Genomic DNA, 12,186 nt, shown 5'->3' with positions numbered 1-12,186 from the left:
AGCCAGTGATGTGCAGTGACATAGTTCATTCAATTATTGTGCTTAATTTAATACTTAACTAATATATATACTATTTTGTATTTAGTGTCATCACTTTGTTAGCTGTATTCTACCATCTAATAAAAATATAGATAAAAGAGTCTATAATAAATGCCAAAAGGCTAGAAACACTATGGATAATGTAGGGGAAATAATTAATTCCAGAGGACTGGAATGTGTTTTTAATATATGGGTAGATTGGTGAGTAAAGCACCAGATTATTTAGAATCATTTTAGAATGGCAATTCTGGTAGGAGGAACACAATCTAAATTGCTTTAGAATCATATTGGGGTGACGGCAGATGGAATTCATTTCATAAAATTACAAATTATTTTTCATTAGAGATGAAAAGTATCTCAGACTGTTAAATACAGACCTTATTTGAGCCTCTCAAATACAAAGTTTATGCCCTCTCCCAAAGCCCCAGACATGAATTAGATCTTAATCTAAAGCCCTTCTAAAAATAAGCGCCGGGTAATCTTGAGGAAATAGCCTTCTGTAACAAATAAGTGCACCCACTTAGTCTTTCCCAAGATGAATATTTTGTAGGGCAACTATGCACTATATAAAGCAATTACCCAAACTTTTGTGGGCTATTGGATAGTTACTCTAACCTAAACTATTTCCCGGAAAATCTTTCTGGCCCAGAAGTTGTATTGGGGGTTTATGCTAGACAGATGGTTAAAATAATATCAAGTAGAGAAAAAGCAGAATTGATGATTCTGCTATAACATCCCCATTATGATTTATAAATTGTGAAGACTGATGATACTGTTATGCAGTAAGGTTAATCAGGTACTGATATCTTTTGATATCAAAATATCTTGATATGGAGAGTTGATGTGACTGTTTCAGAAGTAGTCTCAGAAGTAGATCCTGGTATGGAGTTTTAGTTCTAGGAGATTGCTTTTCTCTGTTCTAATAAACAGAAACCCCCAGTTGATTAGTTATCACCTGGCAAGAACAGTACTACATCTTTTTATACTTTCTTGATGGCAGGTACCTTGCATGCATTGTAAGAATTTCATTTCAAGATTTCATTCATAGGTCAGCAAATGAGAAGCTTGCTGAGCCAGACACTGTTGTAGGAGCTTAAGATACAACTGAAACTAAATAGAAGAGGATTCCATGTCTCATGGAGCTTAAAATTCTACTTAGCATAAACCAACAATGAATAGGACACATAAATAATATTTTAATTAAAATAATAGTTATTAAGTAAAAATGTTAAATTTAAATTAAAGAACAGAATGATGCTGGAGGGCCCTGTTGCAATTTTGAAAAGGGTGGTCAAGGAAAATAATGACTTGAACAATGACTTGAAGGAGAAGAAAGTTAGCCATATAGATATTTAGAAAAATATTTCAGGCAGAGAGAACTACCAATGAAAAAGATGCAAGGTAGTAGGATGCTTTAATGCTTGGTGCATTAAAAACAAATACTAATAAGAGCATACACATACACTCACCAACAAAGAAGCCAGGGCAGCTGGGTTGCAGTGAGTTAGTGGAATAGTAGTTGATGGTGTTGCAGGTGACCCAGATGATACCACATATTGAAAGCCATTGTAAGGACTTTGCCTTCTACTTTGAAATAAATGGAGAGGGACTGAAATATTTTGAGCATGGAAGTGCCATGATATATGTTTTCAAAGATCACTCTGGCTTCTGTGTTGAGAATAGTGAAGAAAGGGAAGAGCAGGGAAACTACTGAAATATAATATGGTACTATTTGAGGGGTAGCAGAGAAAATTGTGAGAAGTGGTCATTACTGGCTATAACTTATAAGGACAGCCTATGGGATTCACTAGCAGAGTGGATGCTCCTGACAGAACCGTGTATGAGACACAGAGAGTAATCAAGGAAGTTCCAAGATTTTTGACTGAAGCAGTAGGATAATAAAGAAAAAATAAAGAGGAACAATAAAAAAAAGAAAGTTATCAATAAGTGAGGGGGAAACACTCAAAAAGAGCAAGCTTGAGTGAACACAGACACAATTATAAATTTAGAGTAGAAAGTTGGAAATATTAGATTGGAATTCAGGGTAGAGATTGATGTTGATAATGTGAATTTGGGGATAATGTGAATTTGATATCTGATAGACATAGAATTATATATCATTGTGGTCTTTAATTGCGTCTTTCTGATTCTTAATCAAGATTAACATATTTTCAAATGTTTACAAGCCATCCATTTGATTCTTTTTCTTTCACTTTTCAATTTTTCTTTCACTTAATTATTTATAGAAGTACCTATATATTTGGATTCTTTGTTATATTGCTTCAAACACCTTTTGCAAATTTAAAAATTTTTCCCATTTCTGTCATGATATTTGATGAATAGAGGTTCTTAATTTTTAATGTTGTCAAATTCATCAATATTTTACTGTATGCTTTTTTTTTAATTTCTGGGATTTCTATAATTCTCTGTCCATTTAAACTTTATAATTACAATATTTTGTACATTTTTCTTATTAACTGTAGATGATTTTCACTGAAAGCCCCCATCTTAATCCATACAATCTGTCATATTATTAGAAATGAATCTGAAATTAGTTACATTTGAAAGGAGATAACTGAATATGTTTACAAGATGAGAGAAAGCATAAAGAGTTAAATGTAAAATAAAAATAAAATTATAAAAGCTATTTGTAAATTGGATAGATATGTGTTAGAACTGTGGCGTGAAAAAAATATTAAAATTGGAAGCACCGGAAAATCAAAAAAGATTTTAAACCTCTACTGCATGAATTACAAAACTTTAATGGATCATGTAATCATAAGGTGAAACAAAGTGAAAATAAATGGTGTGCAAAACATACTTGCTTACTGTATATTGTATATAAAATATTCAATTTACAAGAAAACATTAGGACCCCAAAGGGTAGTGGGGAAAGTTAAATGAAAGTTCATTTCATACAAAAATTATGAATGAACATGAGGAAAAATGTTCACCTCTCACAGTAATCAAAGAAATGTAAATTAAAACAATAATGTTGGAGAGACCTTCAAGATGGTGGAGGAGTAAGATCTGGAGATCACTTTCCTCTCAACAAATACATCAGAAATACATCTACATGTGGAACAACTCCTACAGAAAACCTACTGAACACTGGCAGAAGACCTCAGACTTCCCAAAAGTCAAGAAACTTCCCACGTACCTGGGTAGGGCAAAAGAAAAAAAGAAAAACAGAGACAAAAGAATAGGAATGGGACCTGCACCTCTGGGAGGGAGCTGAGAAAGAGGAAAAGTTTCCACACACTAGGAAGCCCCTTCACTGGTGTAGATGGGGGGTGGCGGGGGGAAAGCTTTGAAGCCACAGAGGAGAGCGCAGCAACAGGGGTGCAGAGGCCAAAGCAGAGAGATTCCCGCACAGAGGATCGGGGCCGACCAGCACTCATCAGACTGAGGCTTGTCTTCTCACCCGTGGGGGCGGGTGGGGGCGGGGAGCTGAGACTCAGGGTTTGGAGGTAAGATCCCAGGGAGACGACTGGGGTTGGCTGTGTGAACAGAGCCTAAAGAGGGCTAGTGCACCACAGCTAGCCAGGAGGGAGTCCGGGAAAAAGTCTGAAACTGCCTAAGGGGCAATAGACCATTGTTTTGGGGTGCACGAGCCGAGGGGATTCAGAGCACCGTCTAAATGAGTTTGAGAGACTGGCGCGAGCTGCAGCTATCCTCAAGGACACCAGAGATGGGCATGAAACGCTAAGGTTGCTGCTGCAGCCACCAAGAAGCCTGTGTGCAAGCACAGGTCACTACCCACACCTCCCCTCCCAAGAGACTGTGCAGCCCGCCACTGCCAAGGTCCCATGATCTAGGGACAACTTCCCTGGGAGAACACACGGTGCACTTCAGGCTGCTGCAATATCACGCCAGCCTCTGTCTCTGCAGGCTCCCCTCACATTCCGTACCCCTCCCTCCCCCTGGTCTGAGTAAGCCAGAGCTCCCTAATCAGGGACTATTTTAACCCTGTCCTGTCTGGGCAGGGAACAGATGCCCTCAGGCAACGTACACACAAGAGGCGGGGTCAAATCCAAAGCTGAACCCTGGAGTTGTGCTAACAAAGAAGAGAAAGGGAAATTTCTCCCAGCAGCCTCAGAACAGAGGATTAAAACTCCACAATCAACTTGATGTACCCTGCATCTCTGGAATACCTGAATAGACAACAAATTATCCCAAAAATTGAGGCAGTGGAATTTGGGAGCAACTGTAGGCTTGGAGTTTTGCTTTCTGCATCTAATTTATTTATATTTTTACATTTATCTTAGTTTAGTATATAGAGTTAATTATCATTGGTAGATTTTTTTATTGATTTGGTTGCTCTCTTCCTTTTATACATATATATATATATATATATATATATTTGTTCAGTAAACATCCTAGCACTGTGCTAAGCCCGGAAATGCAGAGATGTATCGTCTAACCCTTGACATTAAGAAGCTGATTTTTTTCCATTTTTTTTTTTTTTTTTTTTGTATAGTTTTTAGTGCTTCTTATCATTGGTGGATTTTTTTTTTTGGTTTGGTTGCTCTCTTCTTTACTTACTTTTGTTACTTTTTAATTTTTTAATTTTTAATAATTTTTTATTTTAATAACTTTATCTAATTTTCTTTATTTTTCTCCATTTTCTTCTGAGCCATGTGGCTGAAAGGGTCTTGTCAGGCCTGTGCCTCTGAGATGGGAGAGATGAGTTCAGGATATTGGTCTACCAGAGACATCCCAGCTCTACATTAATATCAAATGGAGAAAGCTCCCTCAAATATCTCCATCTCAACGTTAAGACCTAGCTCCACTCAACAGCCAGCAAGCTACAGTGCTGCACACCCTATGCCAAACAACTAGCAAGAAAGGAACACACCACACCCATTAGCAGACAGCCTGCTGAAAATCATAATAAGGTCACAGACACCCCAAAACACACCACCAGACGAGGTCCTGCCCACCAGAAAGACAAGATCCAGCCTCATCCACCAGAACACAGGCACAAGTCCCCTCCACCAGGAAGCCTACCCAACCCACTGAACCAAACTTAGCTACTGGGGGCAGACACCAAAAACAGTGGGAACTACAAACCTGCAGTCTGTGAAAAGGAGACCCCAAACACAGTCAGTTAAGCAAAATGAGTAGACAGAGAAATACACAGCAGATGAAGGACCAAGGTAAAAACCCACCAGACCAAAAAAATGAAGAGGAAATAGGTAGTCTACCTGAAAAAGAATTCAGAGTAAAGATATTATACTATTCAGATAGTAAAGATGACCAAAATCTCGGAAATAGAATGGAGAAAATACAAGAAACATTTAACAAGGACCTAGAAGAACTAAATAGGAAACAAACAATGATGAACAACACAATAAATGAAATTAAAAATTCTCTAGAAGGAATCAATAGCAGAAAAACTGAGGCAGAAGAACAGATAAGTGACCTGCAAGATAAAAGAGTGGAAGTAATTACTACAGAATAGAAAAAAGAAAAATAGAATGAAAATAATTGAGGACAGTCTCAGAAACCTCTGGGACAAGATTAAATGCACCAACATTTGAATAATAGGGGAAAACTTCCCTAATATGGGAAAGGAAATAGTCAATCAAGGCCAGGAAGTGCAGAGAGTCCCACAGAGGATAAATCCAAGGAGAAAAATGCCAAGACACATGTTAACCAAACTATCAAAAATTAAATACACAAAAATTATTAAAATCAGCAAGGGAAAAACAACAAATAGCATACAAGGGAATTCTCATAAGGTTAACAGCTGATCTTTCAGCAGAAACTCTGCAAGCCAGAAGAGAGTGGAAGGACAAATTTAAAGTGATGAAAGTCAAGAACCTACAACCAAGACTACTCTACTCAGCAAGGATCTCATGCAGATTTGATGGAAAAATTAAAACGTTTAGAGACAAGCAAATACTAAGAGAATTCAGCACCACCAAACCAGCTTTACAACAAATGCTAAAGGAACCTCTCTAAGAAAGAAACACAAGAGAAGGAAAAGACCTACAATAACAAACCCAAAACAATTAAGAAAATGGGAATAGGAACATACATATCGATAACTACCTTAAATGTAAATGGATTAAATGCTCCAAAAAAAAGACATAGACTGGCTGAATGGATACAAAACCAAGACCTATATATATGCTGTCTACAAGATAACAACTTCAGACCTAGGGACACATACAGGCTGAAAGTGAGGGGTTGGAAAATGATATTCCAGGCAAATGGAAATCAAAAGAAAGCTGGAGTAGCAATTCTTATATCAGACAAAATAGACTTTAAAATAAAGACTATTACAAGAGACAAAGAAGGACACTACATAATGATCAAAGGATCAGTCCAAAAAGAATATATAACAATTGTAAATATTTATGAACCCAACATAGGACCACCTCAATATATAAGGCAAATGCTAACAGCCATAAAAGGGGAAATCGATAGTAACACTATAATATAGGGGACTTTAACACTCCACTTTCACCAATGGACAGATCATCCAAAATGAAAATAAATAAGGAAACACAAGCTTTAAATGGTGTATTAAACAAGATGGACTTAATTGATATTCATAGGACATTCCATCCAAAATCAGCAGAATACACTTTCTTCTCAAGTGCTCATGGAACCTTCCCAGGATAGATCATATCTTGGGTCACAAATCAAGCCTTGGTAAATTTAAGAAAACTGAAATCGTATCAATATCTTTCCTGACCACAATGCTATGAAACTAGATATCAATTACAGGAAAAAGTCTGTAAAAAATACAAACACGTGGAGGCTAAACAACACACTATTAAGTAACCAACAGATCACTGAAGAAATCAAAGAGGAAATCATAAAATACCTAGAGGGCTTCCCTGGTGGTGCAGTGGTTGAAAGTCTGCCTGCCAATGCAGGGAACACGGGTTCGTGCCCCAGTCCGGGAAGATCCCACATGCCGCGGAGTGGCTGGGTCTGTGAGCCATGGCCACTGAGCCTGTGCGTCCGGAGCCTGTGCTCCGCAACGGGAGAGGCCACAACAGTGAGAGGTCTGCATACCGCAAAATAAAATAAAATAAAATAAAAAACTGAGAAATAAATGACAATGGAAGCATGATGCCCCAAACCCTATGGGATGCAGCAAAAGCAGTTCTAATAGGGAAGTATATAGAATATAACCCTACCTCAAGAAACAAGAAACATCTCAAATAAACAACCTAACCTTACACCTAAAGCAATTAGAGAAAGAACAACAACAAAAAAAAAACCAATGTTAGGAGAACGAAAGAAATCATAAAGATCAGATCAGAGATGAATGAAAAAGAAATAAAGGAAACAATAGAAAAGATCAATAAAACTAAAAGCTGGTTCTTTGAAAAGATAAACAAAATTGATAAACCATTAGCCAGACTCATCAAGTAAAAAAGGGAAAAGACTCAAATCAATAGAATTAGAAATGAAAAAGGAGAAGTAACAACTGACAGTGCAGAAATACAAAGGATCATGAGAGATTACTACAAGCAACTATATGCCAATAAAATGGACAACCTGGAAGAAATGGACAAATTCTTAGAAAAGCACAAACGTCTAAGATTGAACCAGGAAGAAATAGAAAATATAAACAGACCAATCACAAGCACTGAAATAAAGACTGTGATGAAAAATCTTCCAATAAACAAAGGCCCAGGACCAGGTGGCTTCACAGGCGAACTCTATCAAACTTTAGAGAAGAGCTAACACATCCTTCTCAAACTCTTCCAAAATATAGCAGAGGGAGAAACACTCCCAAACTCATTCTACGAGGCCACCATCACCCTGACACCAACACCAGATAAAGATGTAACACACACACACACAAATACCGATCAATATAACTGATGAACATAGATGCAAAAATCCTCAACAAAATACTAGCAAACTTAATTCAACAGCACATTAAAAGGATCATACACCATGATCAAGTAGCATTTATCACAGGAATGCACGGATTCTCCAATATGTAAATCAATCCATGTGATAAACCATATTAACAAACTGAAGGAATAAAACCATATGATCAACTCAATTGATGCAGAAAAAGCTTTTGACAAAATTCAACACCTATTTATGATTAAAAACCCTCCAGAAAGTAGGTATAGAGGGAACTTATCTCAACATAATAAAGGCCATGCATGACAAACCCACACCAACATTGTTCTCAATGGTGAAAAACTGAAACCATTTCCATGAAGATCAGGAACAAGACAAGGTTGCCCACTCTCACCACCATTATTCAACATAGATTTGGAAGTTTTAGCCACAGCAATCAGAGAAGATAAAGAAATAAAAGGAATCCAACTCTGAAAAGAAGTAAAGCTGTCACTGTTTGCAGATGACAAGATACTATATAGATAGAATCCAAAAGACTCTACCAGAAAACTACTACAGCTAATCAATGAATTTGGTAAAGTAGTGGGATACAAAGTTAATGCACAGAAACCTCTTGCATTCCTATAAACTAATGATGAAAAACCTGAAAGAGAAATTAAGAAAACACTCCCATTTACTATTGCAACATAAAGAATAAAATACCTAGGAATAAACCTACCTATGGAGACAAAAGACCTGTATGCAGAAAACTATGACACTGATGAAAGAAATTAAAGATCATAAAGACAGATGGAGAGATATACCAGGTTCTTGGATTTGAAGAATCAACATTGTGAAAATGACTATACTACCCAAAGCAATCTACAGATTCAGTGCTATTCCTATCAAACTACCAATGGCATTTTTCACATAACTAGAACAAAAAATTTCACAATTTGTATGGAAACACAGAACACCCAGAATAGGCCAATCTTGAGAAAGAAAAATGGAGCTGGGGGAATCAGATTCCTGGACTTCAGACTATATTACAAAGCTACAGTAATCAAGACAGTATGGTACTGGAACAAAACAGAAATACAGATCAATGGAACAGGATAGAAAACCCAGAGATAAACCCACACACATAGGGTCACCTTATTTTCTATAAAGGAGGCAAGAATATACAATGGAGAAAAGACAGCCTCTTCAGTAAGTGGTACTAGGAAAACTGGACAACTACATGTAAAACAATGAACTTAGAACACTCCCTAACACCATACACAAAAAAACCCTCTAAATGGATAAAAACCTAAATGTAAGGCCAGACACTATAAAACTCTTAGAGTAAAACATAGGCAGAACACTCTATGAAATAAATCACAGCAAGCTCCTTTGGGACCCACCTCCTAGAAAAATGGAAATAAAAAAAAGCCAAATGGGACCTGATGAAACTTAAAAGTTTTTGCACAGCAAAGGAAACCATAAACAAGACCACAAGACAACCCTCAGAATGGGAGAAAATATTTGCAAATGAAGCAACTGACAAAGGATTAATCTTCAAAATTTACAAGCAGCTCATGCAGCTCAATATAAAAAATGAAACTACGCAATCCAGAAATGGGCAGAAGACGTAAATAGACATTTCTCCAAAGAAGATATACATATTGCCAACAAACACATGAAAGGATGCTCAACATCCCTAATCATTAGAGAAATTCAAATCAAAACTACAGTGAGGTATCATTCCACACCAGTCAGAATGGCCATCATCAAAAAATTTACAAACAATAAATGCTAGAGAGGGTGTGGAGAAAAGGGAACCCTCTTGCACTGTTGGTGGGACTGTAAATTGATACAGCCACTATGGAGAACAGTATGGAGGTTCCTTAAAAAACTAAAAATAGAGCTACCATACCACCCAGCAATCCCATTACTGGGCATATACCCTGAGAAAACCGTAATTCAAAGACAGTTATGTACTACAAGGTTTATTGCAGCTCTATTTACAATAGCCAGGACATGGAAACAACTTAGGTGTCCATCAACAGAACAATGGATAAAGAAGATATGACACACATATACAACGGAATATTACTCAGCCATAAAAAGAAACGAAATTGAGTTATTTGTAGTGAGGTGGATGGACATAGAGTTTGTCATACAGAGTGAAGTAATCAGAAAGAGAAAAACAAGTACCGTATGCTAGCACTTATATACAGAATCGAAGAAAAAAAGAAAAATGGTTCTCAAGAACCTAGGGGCAGGACAGGAATAAAGACACAGACAGAGAGAATGAGCCTGATGACACGAGGAGGGGGAAGGGTAAGCTGGGACGAAGTGAGAGATTGGCATGGACATATATACACTACAAAATGTAAAATAGATAGCTAGTGGAAAGCAGTCGTATAACACAGGGAGATCAGCTGGGTGCTTTGTGACCACCTAGAGGGGTCAAATAGGGAGGGTGGGAGGGAGATGTAAGAGGGAGGAGATATGGTGATATATGTATAGCTGATTCACTTTGTTATAAAGCAGAAACTAACACACCATTGTAAACAATTATATTCCAATAAAGCTGTTAAAAAAATGTTTTACCTGCTATATATGCAGACCATTTAGATTAATATGCAGGTTGAAAGAAGTATAGCGATAATTATAAATTAATATACCCCATTTGGAAAACAACATGGCAATCATGAGCCATAAAAATGCTAAGCTTTGTCTCATTAATCAAACTTCTATGGGTCTATTCTGAAATAAATAACCCTACACAAGTTTAAAACAGTAGAATGTAGACACACCAATTTATTTATGGTAGTTTAGACTATCCTAATAAAACTTAGAAATCACCTACATAGTCAGTACAATGAACTGACCCAACCTAGGGAACATTGGCTGAATGCTGTCCTTATTTTGCTGCATATCGATTATCTTTTGGATGTTAGAAGTAGGGAGAGTAGGGTTCATGTGTTCCTCCTCCCATATCCTCGCTTTTAAGTGAGTACATCATGATGAAAGCAAATTCCAGACTGAATCAATCTCCTCAAGGAAAAAAAAAGAAAAGAAAATCAGACATTTACAAGCAAACAGACAACATCATTCAACTCACTGAACCTGTCTGTACTTATAGGAAAAATTCCTTTTCTATGGTCCAGTACAGTGATAGAGAAATTTCTGTTTCTGCCCTCCGATCCACTCATGAGATCACTGCAGAAAAGTCTTCCTTTGAATCAGATGGTGAATTCTTAGATATCAACATGGAAGGACAATTGGTTTTGTCACTCCACGGTTAAAGAAGTATATATGAAAACACCATGCATTTCCCAATCAAAATTTGTTTTAAAATTCATTAAGCTAATTTGGTAACAATCTGGTATTATAACAGAAAACAATATTTATGTTAATTATCCACACAAATTACTAATTTAGATTAAGTTTTTGTATATACACATATATATATACACACATATATTGCACTACTTATGCTCTAAATTTTAAAGTAAATCACACAAATTCATAAGGAGGAAAATTATTTTAAATATCAAATATTTTATAATATGTGTGTATATAAGTCAATTATAATGAGTCTTAATTTTCCTTAAATTTTTTGATCTTTTAATTGAAAAGACAGAATGACAAAGCAAACTATGTTTCTGACAATAAGATATATTTTAAGGAAATTACTAAAGTGAAAATTAGTTTTTACAGTACAAAAGTATTTTCTGAATGATGATTTCTATTTAAAATATTTTATTTAATGTTGTAGTTATGCTGAAAAGTTGAAGAAAAGTAAACTTAGAAACACCCTTATATATAGAGTCACATAAATCTGGTTGGAAACCTTCTGATATAGAGATGTGAAGAACAGGGTAATGATTTTGAGGAAAGGTTCAGGTTAACAATGAGTTTAGTGCTCTATGTTTGAGCATTTAAACAGATTCTACTGAATTGAATCATTCATCGTTTGGTTTAGTTGATTACTTATCTGGCTGTGCCTGTAGATATGACCAGTTGCAGAATCTTTTAAAAAATAATGGGACTTTAAAACAACAGCTACAAAAGAAATGCACCAAAGAAGTACACATGTGTAATCACATGAGCGAGATCACTTTCAAAGAAATTATTTGGTATTATTTCATTTCCCTTTATTATTTTATCATGGAAACATAGCATTTCTAAGATTATGTCCACTGAAATCACCAGTTAGAGATACTGTGAATGATAGGTTTAGTTCAGTCAAAATTGCATGCAGAGTTTACCAACAGTTTGACTATTGACCTCCAAAGGCAAGGGATGATTTATAAATTTTCTTCTCCACCTAAAACA

Source organism: Lipotes vexillifer, unplaced genomic scaffold (assembly GCF_000442215.2).
Source record: "Lipotes vexillifer unplaced genomic scaffold, Lipotes_vexillifer_v1.1 scaffold1192, whole genome shotgun sequence".
Taxonomy (NCBI): domain Eukaryota; kingdom Metazoa; phylum Chordata; class Mammalia; order Artiodactyla; family Lipotidae; genus Lipotes; species Lipotes vexillifer.
The sequence above is the reverse complement of the archived record's forward strand: the minus strand, read 5'-3'. Positions refer to the sequence as shown.